Source organism: Salminus brasiliensis, chromosome 10, assembly GCF_030463535.1.
Source record: "Salminus brasiliensis chromosome 10, fSalBra1.hap2, whole genome shotgun sequence".
Lineage (NCBI taxonomy): Eukaryota > Metazoa > Chordata > Actinopteri > Characiformes > Bryconidae > Salminus > Salminus brasiliensis.
In genome coordinates, this window is record NC_132887.1 from 7,492,503 (window position 1) to 7,517,614 (window position 25,112).

The 25,112-nt window shown below is 44.2% G+C and overlaps 1 protein-coding gene across 3 annotated transcripts in view; it reads left to right on the forward strand.

The window, feature by feature from the left end:
- The first annotated feature begins 2,723 nt into the window (after window positions 1-2,723).
- Window positions 2,724-25,112, forward strand: part of daam2 (dishevelled associated activator of morphogenesis 2) — a 125,647-nt gene continuing 103,258 nt past the window's right edge. For 2 of the 3 annotated variants that reach the window (XM_072689096.1, XM_072689099.1), the window contains exon 1: window positions 2,724-2,872. The gene's annotated coding sequence lies outside the window, so the exon portion shown is untranslated. The other variant, XM_072689098.1, reaches the window with a different exon arrangement.

Consider the following 25,112-nt stretch of genomic DNA (forward strand, 5'->3'; position numbering starts at 1 on the left):
ATTTAGCTACAAAAATATGTTTTATCAGAGCGCTGCTTAGAAATAGAGATGAGCATCTCAACTCAGGCCTTAGATTCCTTTGAAGAATGATAATATACGGCAGCAATGAGATGCAACAGTTTAACCTCTTGTCACTCTCCTAATTACATTACATTGCGTTTGACATCAGGCCCCAAAATAGACCCCTGTGGGACTCCACAAGATATGCACAATGGTTTCTACATTAGGATTAATGACTGAATAATAAACCAAGGGTTCAAGGGGTTACACCCTTCTATTAACAATACCCACATGCTGTTATTTTGACCATCCATTCATTACTAGAATCATAGATCTTTTTCAACACTGTTTTTGACACATTTTACCTATTTACTTCATTTAGCCTTCTTAGCTTCGCCATGCTTCTTGCCATGTTCCTAGTTATCTACAGAAAGGAACATCACAGGCCTCCTTTTATTAATTGCCTTTCCCCTTCTGAATCGTTAACGTCATTCCTGACTTTGGAAATCATTATTTCCATAGCCACCCATGTTTAATAGCTGTGGTCAACATGCAAGTCCAGAATCGTCTGTTAAAGGGACACAACGGCCAAAATGAAAAATGTGACCATTGCTTCATCCGTGGTAAACATGCCTACTCACGTCCTACAATTGCACCGCAGTAGTCTCTAAAAAAGGGATATTCTGTTTTGAAGAGTAGGAAAAGTCCTTTCAGATGATGTCATTTGAAGGTAAATCTAATTTTCCACCACTTGACATGGTCATGTTGACTGAAGAAGGCAAAGAGAAATCAGATAGCTACCACAACTGCCAGTTTAACTGTTCCACAGCGGAGGTAAGAGCCACACTAATGCTCACTTGTTTGTGTTTACATCCTAGCCTATAAATCAGTGGCTAGGCTTGCAGTCAGGACTGGTTAAACACTACGGGAATGCCTCATGGCTGAGCTGTACTTCAGAATTAAAAGGTCCAGGGTTATGGTGTGGGACTTAACCATTGCCATCAGATAGGCACTTTTTGGTTTTGTAGATAAGCTTCAGGGCTTTAATACTAATGTGGGCAGCTACAGGACGCCAGCGCAGAGAATGCAGCAAACAGAGTGACATGGGTGAACCTCAGAAGACTGTGGCTCTCTGGATCAGCTGCAATGGCCTTATGGTAAACACTGCAGGTAGGACAGTAAAAAATAATCAAATCCTTATAGGTTTAATTAGTGGTTTTAGAGCGGTCATTCTCGGCACTGTCCACTCTATTAGACCATCCTACCTAGTTGGTCCACCTTGTCGATGGAAAGTCTGATCTGTTGCTGCACAGTTTGTGTTGGTCATCCTCTAGTCCTTCATCAGTGCTCACAGGACGCTAATGCCCACAGGACGCTGTTGGATGCTGGATATTTCTGGTTGGTGGACTATTCTCAGTCCAGCAGTGACGCAGAGGTGTTTAAAAACTCCAGCAGCACTGCTGTGTCTGATCCACTCGTACCACCGGCTCAACACACACTACTTACACACCACCAGTGTCACTGCAGTGCTGAGAATGACTGGCCCACCACCCAAATACCACCCGCTCTGTCGTGGTCTTGACTGTTGAAGAACAGGGTGAAAGGAGGCTAATAACAGAGTATGCAGAGAAACAGATGAATACAGTGCTTCTATACGGTGAGTGGAGCTGATAGGATGGGCAGAGTTCATACCAAACCAGGGGTGGTCATAATATTCTCATATGACTGTGTGCAGCAAAATTCTGCTCTTCGCAAATCCTGGCTGAGAAGGCCTGTATCAGAGCGCAGGGTCAGCCATGCTACAGCACTCCTGGAGGTAAGAGAGGGTTAAGTGCTTTGCTAAAGGGCCCAACAGAGGCACCCTACCCCTCTATTCTGCACAGATTTATTTTGTATTATATTTTTTAATTAAGATAGGATAAGATAAGATAATCCTTTATTAGTCCTGCAGTGGGGAAATTCTCAGTGTCACAGCAGAAAGGGATAGCAAGACACTCAGTTACAAAAAGGTAGATAAATAATTTACACTATATACACAAATAAGAATATGAAATAAATAAAGATAAATAAGATAATATAAATATAAATAAGAATTAAAAAAGCAATAACAATATTATTTACAGCAAATGACTCTTAATTGCACATGGAGGGTATTTAAAGTTTTAGTTTTATAATTTAAAGTTTTAAAATGCAGGCCTACATATGAATGATGCTGTATTTATTATATTATACTGTATGATATATATTTTATTAATGCAACTATCAGAGTTCATCAACATACAGAACAATAATAAAAAATAAAAACAACAGCAGCAATAATAATTACTATTATTATAATTACCAATAATATTACCATTCATAATAAATGTAATAAAAATCCCTAATATTAATTTTAATTTATAAAAAACGATATTTTAATGTGTCTCATACGTCCAACCTGATGAAAAAATAGAAATTGGGCTCTAACATTTGCATAAAAATGCCAGAATAAGGATTTTATTTCTTTTTTAATTATCAAAATAAAAAAAAATGTTAAGACAAATGTAAATGTAAGAGCTCAGTGCGCGTGAATCTGAACTGCTACCCAATCGCAGCGCAGCAGGCGGGACACTTTTAGCCAATCCCGGGCGAGGTGGGCGGGGTTGATCTCAATACGGGTGGGAAAACAATAATAAGTGTGTTGGAGCTGAGCTGCTGTCCGCATGCAGCTCTCAGTCCGTCAGCGTTAGTGAGGGCAGGAGCACACGCTCACACACACGCTCACACACACGCAGACACTCCGAGGGGGATCATTCAGTCCAGACCTGTCAGAGGAGCCACGCAAACGGATTACCTCTCAGCAGCATGTTCCTCTCCCAGATGAGAACCCTCGGTAAGTGTGGAGGTTTCTGCTGAAGGTTTGGGCTTTGGCAGCAGCCAGGCTGGAAGAGCCCAACGCTGCTGCTGGTTCTCATTCATTGGCCTGATTTGACGGTAAAGGTGTTTTTTATTTTATTATAGTAAATATCTGTATTTAATTCTCAGTAAACGAGGCTCGTTCGTGTCGAATAAGACACCTGAGACCAGTCGCACTGCTGCAGAAATGTACCTGTGCGCTTTTATTTCCACTTTCGAAATCAGATCACAGCCCAGCATGAATAATTACTGAGAGCTCTGAGATGCTTAATAGTTCTGATCTTGGTGGCACAGCTGGTCTGCACAGAGCTGCTCATGTGTTCACCCACGTCCATTCATCCATTCATCCATTCATCCATTCATCCATCCATCCATCCATCCACACACCCACAGCTGTAAACTAAAAAGGGGGATTGATTGGGAAGGTTGGAGAAGATTGAGGGGTTAACATGTTGCCAGATCTATTGTTTTCACGCTTGTGTATTTTATTTGAAGGGTATCTGAGCCTGGCTTTGATTGCTTTGGGGTCGGATTCATAGATGTGTGGCTTTTCTCAGATGCACGTTATTTGGGATGGTGATTATTGTACTTGCAGTAGTAGTGTAGTCAGATGAAGGGTGTAGTCCTCGATAGTGCGGCTAGAGGGCGCTGTTTCCACCCGTTAAACGCTCTCTGGTTGGTCATTGCTCAGTACAGGTTCAAGGCAATGACATGCAATTAATATAAAGTTTGAATAGGCATGTATGATAAATATGGTAAATATAACAGGATATCAGTATATAGATGAATAGATATGTGCACAGTTGTAGATGTAGATAGACAACTGGAATAAATGTATTATAAAATATAGAATGCAGATTATTATTATTATTGTTATTATTATTAATGAGGACAAATATGGACAGTGTATATAGACTACAGCATGCAGCATGTTGTGCTGTATTCCTGAATGGCAAGAATAAACAGTGTGTCCAGTGTGCACAGTATGTGGTCAGTATATGAGCAGTAGTGTTTATTGGAGTAGGAGTGTGGTGTTGAGCAGAGCTACAGTGGATAGAAAGAAGCTGGTCCTGACCTGAAACTCCTGGTTCTGCTCCTGTATCCTCTCTGGGATGGCAGGAGCATGTACAGTATGCGTCTGGGATGGGAGGAATCCTCTTGATGAATGTAGACAGTGTTTATTGTGGGCTGTGTTTAACACCTGCACTGTACTGGCCCTTTAAATACTAGGTTTAAATTGTTAAGTTGGATATACTCTTGTACTATACTTGTATGCTCTCATTGACTTGAGTTTGTGAATTTTGCTCTACAAGCAGGTTTAGTGAGCGTTAAGCTAATTTGCATGCTTCCCTGAAGGTCTCTGAAGGTCCCTGATTACAATAAAGCAGATCAGTGACATAAGCCAATTAGCATATACAGGTAGGGTCATTTGTGTAAATTTGGTTCCATACGCATGACACTTTTGGGTTGAACGCTGTGCTGGTGACATTACACCGAACATCTGGTAGTGCTTTTCCTCTGTTCCTGGAGGGATGTGGTTTCTTGACTGTTGGGGATTTGTAATGCATCTGACAAGCCTCTAACCTGTTCTGGTCCACAGTTCTGGAGCCCTGCTGAGCAACTACCTCAAACAAGGTGTGCTCTATTAAAATATCCTAGATGCCCGTCTGGTGTTGAGTGGAAAAGTGGATCATGTGCCTATACAAGGAGATTAAAAATAAGAGGGGGAGGTGGAAAAGTAAAAAATATATATATATGAGATTAGAGTTAAAAAGATTGGAGAGGATTACGGCGCAGAAATCGCATTTTAATATGACTAAGCCACTTGAGTAAGCCTTTTTCTGACTTTTTCCAAGTAATGTCACTGTAGGAATTAGCAATATCAGCCTACATAAGAGCAAACTGTCGAAATAAGGTCACTGGGTTTCCCCACAGTCTGAGAAATCACTTCAGTGACCCTGCCTTCATATGAAAGTCCTTTAGGCCACATTACATCTAAACAGCAGAAAGGTTAAGAGCTAGTGAGCCTCATGCCTTTACATGCTCCCAATAATTGGGCCACACTGGCCTGCAGGATACTTTAGCAAAGACCCCTCCAGGTACTTTTAAAAACCAAACATAGGCTTCGTCCAACACCAACAGAACGATAGGCTTAACTGTTTTCCTAATGACCGTGCCCATCAGGGCCAGCCGACTGCTGACCAAGCAGGACGCTGAGAGGCCTGAGGAGGGGCACTGCTGGGAAACCATACCCATGTATGCGGGCATCAGGCAGGACACGCGTCTGCTGTGTGCCTGACCTGGGGAGGGGGTGGCAGGAGGAAAGAGTGGGCCATTGTTCCTTGGAAGTCGCTGAAGTAAGGCACTTCTGGCCAGATGTTGTGCTTGGCGGTCCTCCTGCCTCGCGAGCAGGTAAGGTGAGAAGGCGGGTGAACTGGCTGGCTGGTTGGCGGAGGCGGCGGCGGCGGCTGCTGCTGCTGCTGCTGCAGCTGCTGCAGCTGCTGATGGTGTGACCTGTGGCTGTAGAGTTTGCTGATCCAACACCAGTTGATCCCCTATATCTTATCCAGTGGTAGTTGTTGCATGTGAGATAAAGTGGGGATGGATTAGATACGAAGACTTGCTTGACTTCAAGAGTCGACAAAAACTTTGTCAGACTGGTCGGCACGTTATTGGGTACCTACACTGTACCTGCACTCATTGACCATCCGGGTGCCCTTCATGGCTTTAGGATAGATTTTACATTTAGCTGTGGAAACCAACATGGTAAGAGGCAAGAACTTGATGAGGTTGTGGATCAGATGAGAGTCCACAATTTGTAAGCTACCCGCTACCCTAAGACCAATAAGACCATTGTTGGCAAGGTATTGTCTGAGAGGTGGACCATTCTCTACAGTCCAGTGAAGCCTGCATGGCAGTTATAGGCACACACTCAGACATTACTGGATTTTTAAGCACACTGGACAGTTCTCAGTGGTCTTAAGACCACTAATTGTTGTAGATGAATAAATACATGGCAACCTCAAATATCCTTTGAAGCTCCAGCTCTTCCACAAGCAGCCAACTCAGTGCTGAACAAGGCCCGATTATCTTTCACCAGCACTGTGAGACACTAACGAGACCCACAAACGTGTTGTGTGAAATTGGACCCAAAAAAGGGAACTTGTATGGGATTGCCAGCTCTGTTGCCTCTCCGAGTGGCCGCTGTGCGAGTGAAAGGACCCCTTCCTCTTCCCTAATAGTTTCTTTTCTCAGCCTCTGTCAGTCTGGCTCATTCACTGCTACAGAGCAGTGCTGTAGCTGTGTTGAATGGACGCTGCTTGGCTCTGGTCTTCGGAGGTCTGGGAGTAATTAGCAGAGTGGTACAGTATATACAGTGTGTCTGCGCCGGGCTCCTCCAATCACCGGGACGTGGTTAGGGTCCCCCCGTGTTCAGCCGGCCCACGTTACCGCCAGGAGCAGTGACGAGTTGACTGCCTGCAGAAGGCGAAGGTTTATTAATGGATTCCAAGGCGCTCTGCTGAAAACACACTGGGAGCCTTTGTTTTACCCGCTGCTGCTTGTCTACGTTTACGGCTACGTTTAGGGCTGTGCAGCGCCTAGGCAGGCGACCGCCCGCCGTGTGTTGCCGATAGAGCTGGCACGGGGATTGGTCCTGGTGTTTGGAGTTCTGGCAGGCCTGCCTACATTGCTTGGGTTTATGTGCATCGTGTGGCACCTTGTAGCATTTACATGGTTAGTCCTCACAATTGTTGAGGTAGACATAAGAGAAACCTAGAAATCAGCCCTGTTTAAACAGAGTGAGGCACCTGCTGTGTTTATTAGGCACTGTAACTAGCCTGAGTCTTACCCTTACTAATATTTACTCTTTTGACACTCTTAAAGGAGCAGTTTGGTAAAAATTAGCCAAGACATGTCTGCTTCTTTAGTTTTGTGCTAAGCTGTTGAGACTAAGGGCTGATTTATACATGAGTCTACACTGTGTGAGTGTTTATTGCATTGGTGCACTCATAGCTTTTTGTGCTTGACAGCAGTGACCCTCCGTATTCTTGTTAGCTATACAAATTAAGTGGATTAATTTGGCTAACTGCCTGTAAATTTAGAGTAAAGGGGGAGTGTTGTGTAAGTTATAGCTAGGCCTGTTCCCTTACAGTATGTCAGTGTAGGTTGATGGTACCATGAAATCAAATCAAATGTATTTGTATAGATTTTTACAGCAGTTGTTGTCACAAAGCAGCTTCACACAATCAGTAATTAGTAAAAAGGCAAGAAATCAACAACATAAGATAACCCCCTAAGATAAGGCCCCTTGGTGAGCAGCCAGAGGCAACAGTGGCAAAGAAACTCCCTCAGAGCTGGAGGAAGAAAGCCTGGGAGGAACCAAGACTCACAAGAGCCACCCATCATCCTCTGGTCAGAACTATTTACATTTACATAGATAAAAGTCACTGAACCATCGAAACTGTTGTACTGCTCAGATGTGCAACATATTCTTAATTATAATCCTGGTGTAATATAAGTTTAACTTTAATTTCAGTCATGAAGATCTCTAACATGGAAACTCCAACATGGCTCTGGAACGTAAAGCCCTATTTCAGCTTTCAGTGCAAGTTACTGTAATTCCATTAGAGAGGGTCGATTTCCCAGTTGTCTCTGTGTGTGGTTGGAGGTCCTCTTTGGAGTAAGGGTAAATCACGTCTCAGAGTTTCAGGAGGGTCTGAGGTGTTGGCACGCTATCTCTGTGTCAGCAGGAGAGAGGAGCCAGGGTTTGAAGGCTTGCTGAATGCATGCTCAATGGTGTGAATAACAGCTCCTAGACATTCCAGTCAGGATAAGGGACAAATCATGAATGGTGCATTTGTGGTGAGTGTTTGTGGCTTTTCTGGAAGTAGGTGTGGGTTCTGAGTCAAGTGTGGATTGTGGAGAGTTAATCTCACTCAAGATAATAATCCTCAGGCAAAAGAAATGTTGATGGTCAGTGCTACCAATTTCACCTTGTGTAACGCTGGTGTTTGTAGATTTTACCCACATTGAACACAAATGGCACAGGGAAAATCAATTTGCCACAGTTTCCATTCCTACCTTTTTCATTAAGGTCTGAAAACTTCCCACCCAGTAGCTGGGGTGACCAATTATACTGTAACACAAAAGTCTTCAGTCTCAAAAATGGCAATTTTACAGAAGAAGGAAAAAACCTTCTTAACTTTCAATGGAAGTCAGTGTAGAAAGATTTTATTCCAAGTCATTGCTTCCAGCCTTACTGTTGGTCCGTTCATCATGAAACTATATAAAAGAACTAAAGCTAGATTAACATTATGTCAAAAAGTAAAAAAGATATAAGGTTTTTGTGTGACAGTGACGTGATGTATGACCTTTTATAGAATTTGTATCAATTGCACCCTAAACCCCACCTGCAAGTCTGTATGACTTTAATGAAGACCTGAATGGAGTTTTAGGGAGATTTAGGAAGTTTGAGAAATATTTGGTTGACCGTTAATTTCCAGCTATTCAGTGCAACGCCTTTGTGTCGGGTTCGACTTTGGTAAGCTCTGACACTACGCAAATTTGCGTCCCTGACCAATAGCATTGCTGCTCTGGCTGTGTGACCTATGATGCTGTCTGTCCTGTCTCTGCTCTGTCTGAGCCAACATGGAGGAAGCTCTGAGTGTTGCAGTTTCATAAATACTACACAAGTGAGAGGCTGCAGGGTGCACAGGCAGTCTGGAGGTATCTTTTCTTCTGGAGTTGTTAGCAGGTTTGTGAAGTTGCTTAACCAAAATGTACATTTACCTTTATGGCATTTGGCTGTATTACAGAGGCGGGCCAATGCAGTGTTGGGAGTCTTGCCCAAAGACTCTTATTAGTGTAGCGCAGACTGGGAATCGAACCATGGTCCCCCATGTGGCATAATGGCTCACTGGCAGGTCGTGGTGTTATCTGCTGCAGAAACCCAGTGTGACTGGAGGTATTTAGCTTTGTACCTCCACTAACAAGTCTAGGCTGATCAACCACATCTGTTTTGGAAGTGGAAAATTGCTTAAACCGCTTAAACTTAGACTCCTACCCAACCATTCCTTTAAACATGCAACACACCTAGGTGTGAAAATGTAACCGGCCTCTCAAACTGACCATACGGCTGATTTATGGTCAAATTTAGGATGTTTTGGTACAAGGTCTGGTCTAATTTGGACCTATGTCTATTGCCTATTGGCCAGTTGACTGAAGCACTTCAGAAATTGCAGAGGCACAAATTCTCACACTCCCGTGAGCGTGGCGGTGGAACGGTCATGGTTTTTGGATGTGTTCCTGCACCAGAACCTGTCTAACCTGCTGTTGCTGAAGGAAGAAGTTTTACCGGGTAGTGAACAAAAGTCCTGTCTGGGTGAGTGACGAAGAAACTCTGCCTAAAACATGCCCTTGTCTAATCTAGCACCAAATCGAACGACTCCTAGGACGCTTTTTATAACGTTCAGTGGCGTAATTGAAGCTCTATTACCGAAAGACAATAACCCTTACTCACAGTTTGAGTCGGTTGGAGTTGCATGCTGTGGTTCCTAACACTGTTCCAAGCTAAACGCCATTGAATTAAGGAAATGATTCCACCACAGACTTACTTTCAGCCTTTATGTTGAGGTGGTTTCCTTTCATTAGAGTCTTCCAGCGTAGCCGCCCACTTCCTAACTCGCCTGTCAGTCTGTCCTACCCGTGCTAATAGGCCTAGTCCAAGTTCATAATTAATTTCATGACATATGGGACCGGAGCACTATCCTGCCAACATATCGGGCAGTGTTAGCAGAGGAAAGCCACGTGAGATTGAAGCTGGAGCAGGGGTTTTGTGTTTGACAGCGCTGGATGGGTTCTGGGAAACACCTGAGTGGAGAGGAGGAAGTGTAGCATGGAAGGAATGCACCAGTACGCCAACCACAGCTGGCACGTGGTCAGGACTGGCACTATCCAAGCATGCTGAGATGATTGCCATGGCAGCGTTAGAGTTATGTGGGCTTCTCATTCTCTCTCTTGCTCTTGTGCTCTCACTCGCACACAAGCTCACAACCTGTTGAGGGACAAGTCAGTCCTGAAACTATCAGTTTTTTTTTTTTTTCCCCACCGTGACCTAAACATAAATTCAATTTGGATCCAACCGTGGACTTGGACAGGTCTATTCTCCACAGTGTTTGGACCTGATGTCTCCATTCTCCTTTGTGAAGGGATTCCTCTGGTGTTCCACAGAAGAAAAGAAAACTTCAGCCTCCCTTTCCTCCATTCTGCTTCCATACACCTCTCCCTTTGTCATCCTCCCTGGCCTAATTTCCTACTGCAGTTCATCAGGAACAGGAAGTTGTCACTCAGACCAGTAGAAGGTGGCTATGTAATCTTACGTTTGAATCATGGCTGTGCTCCTATACTCAGACACCGAATATTATAATAACTGGCTGGAGAGCTATTTTCGCTCCCAAGCTGTTTCTTTCTTTCCAGCACTTAAAAACACAATGTTTCATTGTTTTCCTCCAGAGTCCGTCAAGTGCAGCGTTCATAGCATGAAGAACATTTTCCTGCTGCTCTGCTCTGTGTAGAGAAAACAAGAGTGCTGCCTTGACTACCTGCGAGCTTTTTCCGCAAAGCCACCTTACTCTGCTCAAGCTTCAGTGAATGCAGGCCATTGGCTTGGGATGGGGGCGAGTACGGATGGGTTTTTGTGACAAAATTATATAAGTAAGTGGTTAAAATGAGAATTAAGTAATTAAATATTTCAAAAAATATGAATCTATTTATCTATTTAAACATGTATTGTTATTATTTGATTAATTGGTTTATTTATTTATTTATTTATTATTATTTTTTTAAATTTCACCCAATTTGGTACTGCCACCCGCTCATAGCTCCCCTTAGCACTAGCAGTGCTCCCAACATTAGGATGGTAAGGACTTCACACATGTCTCCTGTGATGCATATAAACCAGCAGTTGGCAGTGAGGAACTGCCGCTGATGCGACATTGTCGGGCAGCCAGCATGCACTGAGGAAAGCTCCGGATCCATAGCTTCCCTGCATCAGCAAACAGAAACCTGTGCAGGCTTAAGAGTGATAAGTGAGGAGGTTGTGGCATTTACCCATGCATTCACCCATTTACCTATATTACCCTGATAGCGGCAAGCTTCCACTGTTTGGGGGCCTTGCTCAAGGGCCCATTCACTCTCTCTCCTTCCCGGGTGCCGCAGCAATGGCTGCCCAACGTTCCAGGCATGTGTGCTCACAGTCTATGTGTGTGGCTGGGTTAAAGGCAGAAGCCAAATTCCATCCATGTCCATCACTAATGGTGAATATGGTTGTCTTGTCTGTCAACATCATCCATCAAAGTCAGTGGGCGGGCCTAACTCTGATGTATTCCAGTTGGTTGGCTAGATTAGGTCAAGTAGGTCAAGACAGACCCGTCACGATAGCTACTTCTGTCCGCTAGCCCTGGTTCCCACTGGGATTTTGTGGTGCCTTCTCTGTTGCAGTAGGCAAAATGTCCAAAATCTGCCCTGGGCTGTTAAGGGAAGCCCCCCTGCTGCTCCGAACAGCTCGCTTGCAGCCGTCCTGCTCCACTCCATCATCAGACAGCCTGCTCAGGGTCCGTAGCTAGTTTGGTGGGACAAGTGGTCCTAACATTAGCCGACATTTGCCAACCATTGGCTACCGTACACACAAGCATTTATATGGTAGGTAACTGCAAGCTGCATCATTCACAGTTAGGCCCGTCTACTGACTTTATTGGATAATGTTGACAGATTTGATTGTCATAATGTAAAAAATAAATATAGAAATAAATAAATAAGAATCATTGTTTTCATTATTTTAATAAAAAAAAAACAATTAACTGAATATTTACAATGTCTTTAATAGATTGCATAAAATTTAGCTTCTACTTCAAGATAGAAATTTTATGAAGATATTGATTAATACAATGGTTACAGCTCTGATTTATCTGGACGACTATCATAGCCTCCAGGCATGCACTCAACAAGGTGTCCATGATCATTATCGCTAAGCATAGGGAGCAGGTGCATGTCTACAAATAAATAAATACATTTAATTAATTAATTAATTAATATACAAATGATTGGTTTGGGAGTCATTAAGCCTTCACCAGGGATGGTTTACTACCGGCAGGACGACCTCTGTTACTTCTCCTCGTTCAATTCGCCTCGTCCGTTCTGCCTAACGCGGCCTACCCCCACCCTCTGGGCTCAATAAGATGTTTGTTTCAGTCCCCCCTACCTCCCTCACAGTCACAGACAATTAGCCCCCGTCAAAACAGGCCACATGACTGGGCATGAAGCTAGAGGGGCACCTCGTCACACCCCCCCCCCCCCCCTCTTGACTAATGTTACCCCAAGCTACTGAAAGGAAGGGGTGGGTGAAAAGGCTTGACATCTATTTCGTGTGCTGCTTGAGTTCAGCACAAAGCTGTTCTTTCACTGGGGAACTAGGGCACATATGGAAACATTTTTTTTTTTTTTTTTTTTTTTTTCCCTACCCTCCAGACCCGAGTTTTCCCCCTTACCTAAGTCTACCTTCTTCAGCTTCCATCATGAAGTTCTAGAGCTATGCTAAATCTGGAAGATGCTATTTGCAAGCCCAAAGCATGCTCAGCCTCCACAGTGCACAGTATGTCATTTGCGATCGTGATTTTTGGCCTTTACAGCGGTTTTAGCAGTGTTGTAAGCATCTTGACCAACCACAGTTCCAAGTGAGTGCTTCTGTGGGTTTGGATGAATCAAGGCGTTCATGTAATCCAACAACAAGTGAATTGATTTGGTGAAAATAACACTGGCCTATCTTAAACCATGTCCCTCTATTGACTCACCAGTGCGTTTAATATATGGCCGAGTGCCACAGTTGCAATATAGTCAGAGTATACTCACTAAAATGTTCTGTTTCCTTGTTTGAAGATATTCTGGACAAAAGTATTGGGACACACCTCTTAATCAATGAATTCAGGTGTTTCATTTAGTCCCATTGCTACAGTTGTGTGGAAATTCCTAGATATTCCACCGTCAACCACTCTGCTGACAACTGCAAAGGTGAGCCCACCACCATAGTAATGGCTGTAGGTGTAATGTGTAGAAGTCCCAATACTTTTGTCCATTTACTGTAGATTAGCGAGAGACATCTGAAACAACTCACTTGCGTTGGGCTGGACAATAGGTAAAGAGGGAGAGCCATCCTACCCATCAAGAGAGACCTACACTTGTCGGACATGTCCAAATGTTTGTGGACACCCCTTCAAAAAAATGCCTTCAGCTACTTTAAGTTACTGTAGAGAAGTATTGCCAATAGAATAGGACTCTCTCTGGAGCAGATAAACATTGAACCTATTGGCACCATGCTGCCTAATGCCAAGTGTGGGCCAAAGCTCAATGCCAAGCACCTATTCATTGAACTGTGGAGCAGTGGAACTGTGCTCTCTAGAATGATTGTGCTCTATCCAATACTTTTGGGATGAGTTAAGGGTTGCGGTGGGCTCTTGTTGCTGAATGCAATCAAGTCCTCACCAGAAAGCTCCTCCAAAATCTATTAGAAAGCCTTATCTCTACAGTCCAGGAAAGGCTTTCTATTAACAGTTCCTACCCTTGATTTCTGAAGAAGCAGTGAATGTGCAGGTGTCCCAATACTTTTTTAGAGTAGTGAAGTTGCTTACTTCTAATGACATTAAATGCAGCTTGTGGGACGCTTCTATAAAAGGCAGTGTGACACACTTTTGGATGCTGAAGGGTTTCAAGATGGAGCCCGTAGATTTCAAACAGAGGAACATCCATCATATGGCAGAATACTTAAGAGTTTGGCTGGAGCTTAAGATGGAAAGATACATGATGGGGAACAGCTACACTCCACACTAAATTTTCTTAAGGCTGTTATTCAGCAGCCTGTATCGAATCCTCTTTACGCTGTTGTTTGGAAGCCTCTGAGATCAGCTGGACTTTGCAGAACTAATGTGATGCTCAGATTTGACCCCAAACATTTGGACTTTGAAGTTACTAATGATGTCCCTTCAAAGGGAGAGATGCGATATTCTCTATGCAGATGTGACTGGGCTCTATGGAATGGTTCTGTTGATTGGTCAAGTATTGTATGGCAACATTAGCCTCATTTCTGTCTGTGGTGTGCAGGCCTTCAATGACTTTTCCCATGTCCCATTTGCAGTAGAAGAGAGACGTGTCTGATCCAGCTCCTTTGTGGGAGTCCAGATGTATTCGGTAGACTTACGCCCCATTAAGGCCTGGCAGATGGGAAATGGAGGATGAAATGGGTTGTTGCCTCTCAATGACCCCTTTTTGCTTAAGCGTCCAGGAAACCTGGTGGTATTAAGAAACAGGGCCCTTCATGTCAGCTTGTCCACCAGCTTTGGACATCTGTGACATCTGTGTGAGAGAGAAGTCTTAGAACAAACAACTGGGAAAGCCAGTGTTACTGAATTTGTAGTAACTTTGTAGTAAATCATGTTTGACACCTGAGTTTAAAAATCAGGCGACATCCAGCTGCAGAGCAAAACAAACAGAAGGCTGAGGATGGCATGTTCCTTCAATGAAGTTCTGAGAGTTCATGGTCTTTCTGGATTCCGCTAGTCCCAGAGATGGATGTTTTATGAGCGTAGTCGCCCTCCCCCAGCGTACGGGGTCCCGACACTGCCCTGCACAGCTCACTGTTTATTTGTTTGATTGTGGGAAAATTCTTGGAATGGTCGTGAGAGAGCCTTTCCCAGGGGCTCCGGCCTGCTGTGGCCTCGGGTCCTGCTTCTCCCAGCGTCCCCGCCGGGTGGCAGGACAGGCCGGATTCGGTTCTGCAGACACCAAGACAGCCCCCATCCCAAGTTGGACACCCTACTCTTCTTCAGTGTCAACAACATGCCATTAGTCCCTCACACCTTCAAGACGGGGTGAAACGAAAACCTCCCCCCAAAACAATAAAAGCTTGATAAGGCTACTGGAAGCCCTCTGGCTTTTCAGCTCCACAGCTCCAGCAATCTGGCAGAAAGTGCAGCTCCCCAGAAAATCTGCTCAGATCAATGGCCAAAGCGCTGGGGCCAAGAGGGAGATGGAGATCTCGATGCAGTGTAGAACATTTGGGAACGTCTAAGCACTATGGGTTTACTTTGGCCGCCTCCTCCAGATCAGGCTTGAAAAACGGGCAGGATATTGAATGTAAGATATTTAGAGTTTGTAATTTCATTTTGAGCTGCCTTTGCGTTCTAGTTGAAGGATTTGCCCTTTGGCGTGTGGGACAGGCCTTTTGTTTTTAACATTAATCATACCTCCATATTGTGTTCTTATGTGGAATTTTATCTCTTGAGAATCTGTTGTTTAACTCCTTGTAACTCGACTCCTCTGAGGAATTGCAGGGAGTCCGCACCGTCGGGTCTACCTTTTCTTTCATATTCAGTTTGTCTCTGCCCCATCAGAGTCCGTGGTGTTGAGCTCTGAGGAAGAGGCACAGGTCAGGTACGGGTAGAATTTGATCTTATCAAGCGTTTACTTCAGTCATTTACAGTAAGAGTGGTGTAAACCACCACTCAGGATATGTTAAGCCTTAAGATGATCTGACTTAAATGCTCTGCTCTCCTTCGTTCTCATGGCATGAGTCCAAACACTTGAAATCATTGCCTTGTTCACGCTTGGATCTGTCCGGAAGTGAAAAACCTGTCTTGCATTAAAAAGCTCGACTCAGGGGAAAAACAGAATTCTGAAAGACCTCATGGCCTTACTATAAGACTTGACTTGATCAAGCTATTTGAGGCCCGTAGAGAGAGCTAGGCCAATTATTATGCTGTCTTGTTCCCCTGGCCATGGTTGATTGTAGCATCAACAGGAATCTCCCCATGACTGGATCAACACTCTTACGCCTCAGGAATCCCAGATAAGGATGATCACTAGAGTCAGATAATAAATAAGGAAATCGTAACCTCCCTGGGAAGATGGTAGTAGTCCAAGTAATGATGTTAATGGGATTACCCAAAAAACTGACAGTGTTGCCTTTTGGTTTCCTTCAGGCGTCAAAACATGCTCCCAGAGCGCGGTCATCCTAGCCATCATTTGAAAAGCTTGCTAGTTGAGTGACAAACTGCATTTGCAGCAACCAAGGCATCTGCTTAACCAGAAAAGGGCTCCCTCTGCGAAGTGTTTATTCAGCAAAATGAGGCCTTTCGTTTCAGCTTTCATCCTTACTGACTTTGCACGGTTTTTGCCTCTTCTGCACTGTTGGTGTGCTCCAAATGGACTGTTGAGTGAAACGTACCGTTCATTTGTGCCGAAGGTTTCAGATATTCCCACCCCAAAGGGATGTGGCAGCTGCCATCTTCAATGGCTTTAAATGGCTAAAGCCCAGAGGAATTCCAGAATGTTGTGTGGCCTCTGTTAATGAGGCCTGAACTCGAGGTTTCGTTTGGGGCTGCCCTATAAGGATCATGTGGAAGCCGTTAAGGTATTTATATACCCTATAATAATATGTTGTTTCATATGATTATTTGTATCCACACCCTAGAGATGATTGCATGACCTCGCTTTGTCTTGATGCCGATATTGAAACCTTGAGAATGGACCTGATTTTTAATATTTAACTACAAAATGTGAAGGCAACATTATGTAGCAGTTTTACCTGTAAGAGGGAGAATGGCCTCTCCGTCATTGCCACAAGTCATGCTGGCAATGACGGACCAACCCCCTGGACCAAATTTGGGGGAAAAAAGGTAATAATTTGACAAACAAATAGCAAAATATATTTATATTAATGTAATATTACTCTACCACCTCAGTCCACATGCATGAGAGGCCGCTTTAAATGCGATTTGTTTTTATGCCAGTGGTGTAAAAGTGAATACCATGGCTAAACTGTAGGGGGAGCTCAGGAACAGGAAGAATACCAATTCTCACATCATACTACCTTAAGAGGAGCATTTAAAAGTAGGCTATTGGTAAATTTAAGTTATTACAAATAAGTGCTAGAGGTGTGAATATACAAATGTAACAGTTTAAGCTATTATGACGTTAATATTATTATTATTATTTGAAATGATTGACATTTCAGATTTGATTCACCTGAATCACCCCCTTCAGATCGTTGTATCACTAATGCATCTTCACACCCCTGACCACCACCAATGTCAAGCTCCTCATTGGCCTAATCCTGCAAGCTAGGCCTCTTTCCAGGAGAGCTGTTGGTTTGTAAATCCTTCCAGAAGAAGACAGACATGCCGAAGCTCATGCAGCCAGTGCCTCACTGCGTGCTGCTTCCTGACGAATAAACACTGAATAATCTGTTATCTGCATCCAGGAAATAGGGACATAAACAAGAGCCAGGATTTAGGCACAAACTGTCCGCCTGCCTGTGTCTTAGCAACCGAAGGATCTCCTAGGTGCTGTATATGGCAGCGTGAAACAGGTTAAGTATGTGTGAGGGGTTCTGAGTGGGCGAGAGAGAAAGTGTGTGTGTGTGTGTGTGTGTGTGTGTGTGTGTGTGCTTGTGTTTGTATTTGGTTGCCTAAATGGAAAACAGGTCCACATTCCTTCCAGAAGTGTATGTTTATTATCCAGTGATGCGCTGTTTGACGAGCTTTGCAATGAGGCGTATTAAAGGGCGGAGACCGGCGTGACCCGGCCGAACCAGGCCGTGTTGCCATGCTGAGTGTAAAAGCGTACAAAAGAATTTACAAGTGCCCAAGTGCCGGTCCTCCGATATCACCCAGCGAGATTAGAATAAAGGTCATCTCGACTCTGCTGTCCTGCTCCGTACCCTTTCACATGCCCAACTTACTGCACACTGGAAAACTGTCAAACACACCATCATATGCTGAATAAAAGTCTGATCAAAATCAAAGTTGCCTTTTTATGCATCCAGAATAGTAGGATCTGAGGACAAAGTACACCACTGCTGTCTAGTGGTCAAGGGTGTAAACAACACCAAATGAACCACTGTCCTACACCAATCTTCACATGTTAACTATTAATGCTCAAAAGCACAGTATTTCTTTTAATTGATACAGTACTGAGAAATATTATCACAATGCTTCGATATATTGGTATTTTCTCACACCCCTTTGTGTGATGCCTTGCAATATGACAGTCATACATGACCTACAGATGCACATACGTCATATATGAGACAGCAGTTCTGGAGGTGTTTGAAGGTATCCATCAGTAAGTATCACAAAAGACAGTGCAAGATGCCACACCACTCCTCGAGTGATGAGCAAGTTCTGTTTGGCAATGCCACTGTAGGAGGTGTGTAAACAGCAGTGAAGAACATGTCCTGCTCATGAAACCATGACATCTGTGGTGATCATGCTGGAAAGAACATTTAAAAGATGGGCCAATTGGGGCCATTAATGGATTGCAGATCATAATCAGCAATGGTCAAATGGTTTATGGCATTTAAACAATGATTGGTTGGGATTAACAGGCCCAAATCTGCCAAGAAATATTCCCAGCAGCATTACACCTCCTCCACCAGCCTGGATTGTTGACACTGTTGGCAGGTTGGGGTCCATGGATGGGTCCAAGCTGTTTGAGCTCACCATCTGTGAACCTCAGCTGAGCCACTGCAGCCTCAGCTTTCTGTCCTTGGCTGACAGAAGGGGAACCCAACCCATGTTCTTCTTGCTGTTGCAGCCCATCCATCTCGAGGTTGGGTGTGTTGTGCATTCGGAGATGCTTTTCTGCTCACCCCAGTTGTATAGAGTGGATATCTGACTAGCCTTTCTCTCCACTCTAACCAGCCTAGCCATTCTCCATCGACCTCTCTTGTCTCAACAACTGGGCGAATGCATCCACAGAACTAGTGTATACACAAGTGTGCAGCCATGGTCACAAACCAGTGTCCTGATAGTCATGTGGGCATGTCTAGTGCGATACAGTTACCATAACACAGCATTTACTTGCCATTGCTTGTTCTATTTGCAGCTGCATGCACTGATAGCTTGCAATTAAGTAATTGATGCAGATTTAATGCCCTCCTAATTATTATTTTGACCCAGCTCACAGTTATTATTTTAGATGACTGCTTCAAATAATCACATTCATCTGAGGCCCCGTTGATAATAATGTGGCTGTCTCTTTAAGACCGGCTCACATCTCTCTCTCTCTCTCCGCTGGAAGACAAATTTTCTGGTGCAGGGCCCTGATTCGCGGCCAGGTTGCCCGGGCGACGGGCCGCAGTACATAAACGGGGAGATGTTTTGGGAGCGGTGGGCTTTGGAGCAGGAAATCTTATGCATTCTTTATCTCCGAGCCGCTGGATGTCAGGCAGCACACGGAGTGAATTCAGCCCGGCATTTCCTCTTTCCAGCTCACCTTCAGCAGAAAGAGGCCTTTTGAGAAGAAAGCGTTCAAATTACCCTCTGAAAACAGCCTAACCTCTGTGTGAGAAAAGGGGAGGGGGGGGTGGATGGGAGGGGGGGGGCAACTGAGACAAAATGGGAGAGGCAGAGAGCGACGGAGATTTGGACAGAGAACTAATGAGCGAGGAAAACTGTACTCAATGTGGAACTGTGTAACGAAAGATAAAGTGAGGGAGGATAATGAGTGAGGGGAGGAAAATTGAGGGCAGAACCGAGCCGCTTTGACTGAGCTGTAGAACGAGTCACAGTGATGGATAATGATCATTAATGCCACTGACATTTCTCCTTCTTTAAGAGTGAACAGAGGCCAGTCTAAACAACAGGGGCATGCTCAGTCTAGGCTTAAAGCCAAGTAAAGTAAGGCTTGGATCATGCCAGAGCGCTCCGCAGGGATCACTGTAATCCATACCGCTAGCCTGGTCTTATCTATATTGCCAGTCTCCTGTTATGAATGAGCTCGCACCAGCGCTCCAATAACATTAAGTCTAAGATATAGACCATGAGCTGCTGTGAGTCGCGATACGCATTTCTGACAGAGACTGATTACTACAGGATGCAAAAAGGCCTCGGTGCAGAGCTGCGACTTTTCTCAGCAATCCATTCATCACTCATGGTCCAACATACACTAGGTGTCCAAATGTTTGTGGACACCCCTTCTAATGAATGCTTTCAAATACTTTAAGTTGCACCCATTGCTGACACAGATGTGCAAATACACACACCTACACCGTTTGGCACCATGCCTAATGCAAGGCATGGGCTAGAGGGGTATAAAGCCCCCAGCATTGAGCTGTGGAGCAGTGGAACTGTGCTCTCTGGCATGATGCATGGTGCTCCATCCTATTCTTTTGGTATGAGTCTGGGAGGTGATCCTCCAACATCCTGCTCTGGTCACAGAATGCAATTAAATCCTCAGAAAAAAACAATGAATGAGTAGGTGTCCCAATACTTTTGTCCATATATTGTATGATCATTCACTTGCATGCTTAAAGTCTTCAAGACTGTCCACACAGGTACAATGCTCCAATCCTTACCTATGCTTCCGGCTTTTCTGCTCAGTCCACAGTAGGAGGAAGCAGAGCTGATGGCTGAAGGCAGTTCTCCAAGACATGGAGGAACCCTACAGTGTGGCCTTTGTATCTTAGCCTGAGACTGAAGGCCATTCCATCATGCCTGGTTTTCTCCTCAGCTCTAAAACCCCAAAGATTCCCTGAAGATCTTTTAGGAATTCTTTGGATTGCCTCTTCAGCCAAACTTTACTAGGGCATTTAAAGACCATTTTTCTCAAAGGCCCTTTGAGGAGCCATTTAGAAGAATGTTCTCGTAGGCATCTTCAGATTCTTTTGGCAACAACAGCAAACAGCCACAACCAACAGCAACAAACAGGCACACGCCAAATACCAAGAGCCATTTGTTTATAATGACTCAAAAAATTGCGTTCTTGGAATCTGAAAGTCTATAAAGGCTACACTGAGACCCCACTTGAAGTCCATAGCTTGCAGCAGTTGTCACCAGCCCTTCGGAGGAGCCACCTTTCTGCAAGTTTCACCTCCATCCAAAATCTGAAACCCCTCAGTCCGCTAATCAAGGGCTTCTGAGGGCAAGAATTAGATGGAACATGCAGGTTCAATCAGTGTTGCAGGTCTACAGAAAGGGGCTGTAGATATTTCCAGGAGCAGGACGGGGCTCTCCTTAGGTTGGTGACCACTGGCTTACAGCATAGGGTTGGCCCAAGACCAGAATTGTGATGTTGACACTGATACAAAGTGTACCAGAACTGTGCTATTCGACTGTTTTCACTGCTAAATTAACGTGCATGGGGTTTTAATCAAATGTTATTTGCCTGTATTATAAGTCTAAATGAAGGTAGCCTATTGAATTGTGTTTGCCTTGCTGTTAAACTTAAAAATCGACATATAGGCCATCATGAATGGTGTGTGTTTGTCTTCTTATAGTCCGAACAGATCTCTTTCCAACCATTACAGCTTTCTTTCAGGCTTGTCAGTGTTTGATCTCTATTTATATGTCTCCACTTCCTATTTATGATTCACTCCAGGGTAGCATTCGGAGTTGCCAGCACTGCTGCTTTGCAGAAAAATCAAAGGACCAGCAAACTAGAACCTGTCAAAAACATGCTAGTGTGTTCCATGGTTTGCTGTGGATGCATCCTATACTTTCTCCTTCTGTCTGTCGTCATATTATTATATCAACATGCACGACTTGTTATCTGACTGGGTTTCTGATGACTTGTACTTTTTATATTCAACATTTTTTACTGCCTTTGGTGTATATTTCACTTCTGAGGTTGCAGTGTCTCTTTAATATACAACTGGATGAGTGAATTAATGAAGTATCAGGAGGTGGGGCAAAAGGTGGTGGCCTGGACAAATCTCAGGCCTGTTGTTCTGGAGTTTGCTCTTTGTAGCTTTGGGCTAGTAGTGTCTTCGGCATTTCAGTAATCATTCACTTGTTTTTCATCATTAACCACAAGTATGCTGCATGGACAAAAGTATTGGGACAACTGTGCATTCATTCCAGGGTATTAAGAAGAGTTTATCCAGCTTTTGATGGAGTAACTGTCTGTACTGTCCAGGGAAGAAGCTGAAGCTTTCTACTAGAATTTTGAAGCAAGGCTGTGAGGATTTGATTGCGTTCAGCGACAAGGGTGTTTGTGTGGTCAGGATGTTGGATGATCACTACCCCAACTCCTCATCCCCAACTCCTTAACTAATGGCAAGTGTTCTGGATGGAGCACCAACCATCATCCCAGAGAACACAGTTCTTCCACTGCTCCACAGCTCAATGCTGGGGGACTTTATACCCCTCTAGCCCACGCCTGGCATTAGGCATGGTGCAAATAGTTCTAGATACACATGAACTACTGGCAGTACTTCTCTATGTTGCGGAATGCATTCATTAGAAGGGGTGTCCACAAATATTTGAACATATAATGTAGTTACTAAACGTAAAAATGAAACCCACCAGGCTGCTCAAGCTAGGTGCATTCAGGCCAAACGTCAGATGGTGCATTCCAGCGCTAAACAAACAGTAGCAATAGAAATTTCGGAGCGGTGCTATTGTTTCAGAGAGGAAACGCAAACTGCTAACTCAGAACCCCATCTAGAGCGAGGAAGGATACCCATTGAGGCTCACACATCTCGACCTGGCCACTTTTTCATAAGCAGCCTCTAATGAGAACAATGTGTGTTGATTTGATCTTGCATTGCTGCTGCAGTGGATGCAATTGACCTAGATTTATACTGTGTGTGTGTGTGTGTGTGTGTGTGTGTGTGTGTGTGTGTGTGTGTGTGTGCGCAAGTGAGGGAGGGAGCGAGTTTGTTCTGAAGGCTACAGCTGAACAAGCCAGAGAGGCAGAATTAAAGGTTCACTGTCTAAATGCACTGTGTTCCTTTGTACCCATCAGAACCTGAGGAGAAGGCAGTGTTGATGTTGTAGTGAGACATTCACAGCACTGTTCAGAGGTTTGAGACATCAAGCACTCTCTTTAAAAGCATTTCTCTCAGAGTTTTTACTGTGAAAACTCCAGATCACTTTAGTAGACATGCCCCGATCCCATCCAGTAGCTTGAGATCAGGGCAAATCCAGCTAGTCTGAAGAAAAAAGCTTGGTTCCAGGTTTCTCCTGGACGCCCCCCTGTCCAGCCATTCAATCAGGAGCAGCAGCAGCAGCTCACCTGATTTACCATCATTAAGCCTTGATTTACCACCAAACCAGGTGTTGATCTGAGGAGAACTCTAAATAATACTAGATTCCATGAGAGAGGAGAACTTTGGAGATGTTCTAATGATGAGCACAGTGATGGAGAACCACCACCACTTTCTGTAGGAGTGTTTATTTTAATATTAGTGATTTACTGAGCAAATAAACACTTACTGCCCAGATTTTTAATCAGTCTAATTTCTAAATTCTAATTTTCAGGGCTTCCTAATACTCTTGCATAGTGCTAGTACTGTGCATATAGTGTAAAGTAAATGCACACAGACTCGTCTGCTATGTGAGGATAACATGAGAAATTTATTAATATAATATTTTTATGAAGCCAGAAGAACTGACCGTTTTCTTCCAAAAATCAGGGAATAAATCTTTTCCAAAGATGTCAGGCCTCCAGACGGGAAACGCATGCCTTCAAAGGCTTCACACACATGGACGGCCCGATAATTGAATGCTTCTCCTTTTCTCTTTCAAGCGAAACACAACAAAAAGCATGTGCATTTTCTGTTTTTGAAAAAGGCATAGTGCCTCCCAATCAAGACTGCTGTGCCAAAGAACAAACCGAGTGGCAGGGCACTGCCTGGTCTTGTCTTTGGCTTGGGAGCTGCTCGTTCATTCCATCTTCACCACACCCCAATCAGTTCTGTGTTTGTTTCATGCACAGTGATAGCTTTGCAGATCTCTCAGATCCCAGATTGCTGCGTTTAGTTTTTTGGGTTTTTTTTTTTTTGCAGTGCAGTTTCGGAATGCTGAGCGTTGAGCTCTGTTGGCTGCTTTTAGAGATGACTGGAGAAGCATTCTGTCTCACAAAAGAAAGAAAAATCCATTCGCTCCAAGAAAGATCCATTTTACTGTATGTTTTGCATCTCAAGTAAGTGACTCAAATGCTGCCATAACATCAGTCTCGGCTACAAAGCAAATACACACACACACACACACACACACACACACACACACACACACACACACACACACGGTCCTGTCTGCTGCATAATAAAAATGATCTCCATAAATTTCTCACTGGCGCTGTTCGTTTTACTGTGGGATTTACTCTTGCATTACCCAATGATCCTGGCATTGCAGCAGCTGCAATTGATACTTGTGTGCTTTTGAAGACGTTAAATGTTGCCTAAATTAATGTGAGTATTTTCAGTGATTCTCCAGAGTGTTTTAATTACTGCCCTCATTGCTTCATTGTTTCACCTGAGCAAGACGGACCCATTGAAAAAGTGCCTATCGAAGTCATAGCAGAAGAGTAGAGCTATTGGACTTTCCTACGCTAGGCCTAGGGGCTGTTGGACGCTGGATGCTGGGAGGAGTTTGGAGGAGGGTTTCTCTCTCTGGAGTGGAAGAGGAGGAGGCAGAGTGAGGTTGTCCTGAAGCATGGGCTGCCGAGAGTCGCGTGGCGAGGGCCAGCAGGCCCCCACAGCCACAGCTGCTTCCAATCAGCACTCCCAAAAATAAGCACAAAGAGCTCCCTCATCTCCATCAGTGCAGTCCCTCGCTCCCCTCCTCCATCATCTCACCATCTACTCCCTCTACGTTCCTCTCCTGCTCTTGACCGAGGACTCCATCACTTTTCTTTCTCAGACAAGCTGTTCTGCTTCTGCTTCCTCTACCTTGTCCAGTTTCGGACATCTTCTGACTGGGTGTTTTTAAGAGTCCGGTCCAAATCCAGTCTGAAGGGGTTCTTCTTATCCACCATGGAAGGGTTTAAAGGTCAATCCTAATTGGAACACAGAAACAGAAGCATGCATGTCAAAGTTAAATCTGTTGGTATCCATCCATCCAATTCCTCTCCAATTTGCTCTGTGCTAGTTTCACTGGGTGAGACTTTGAGAGTCCCATTTGCTCCAAGAACCACCTGGAAGGGTTCGAGAACTCGTGGCACTGACAGCGAAGTGGCTGTGTGGGATGTGTCTAAGTGCTTGTGTAACCATCTGGCCAACTGACCATTCCTTCTTTTCGACATCAGATCAGCACATGGCTGTCCATGTGAAACTGCTGAAGTCAGGGTCAAAGGTTGGTGCTTGACTTCCATCGAAGGAATGCGCCCATTGCAAAACTTGGCTCTGAAAATTTGCGGAACACATTGTCCTGCATTGAGAACCATAG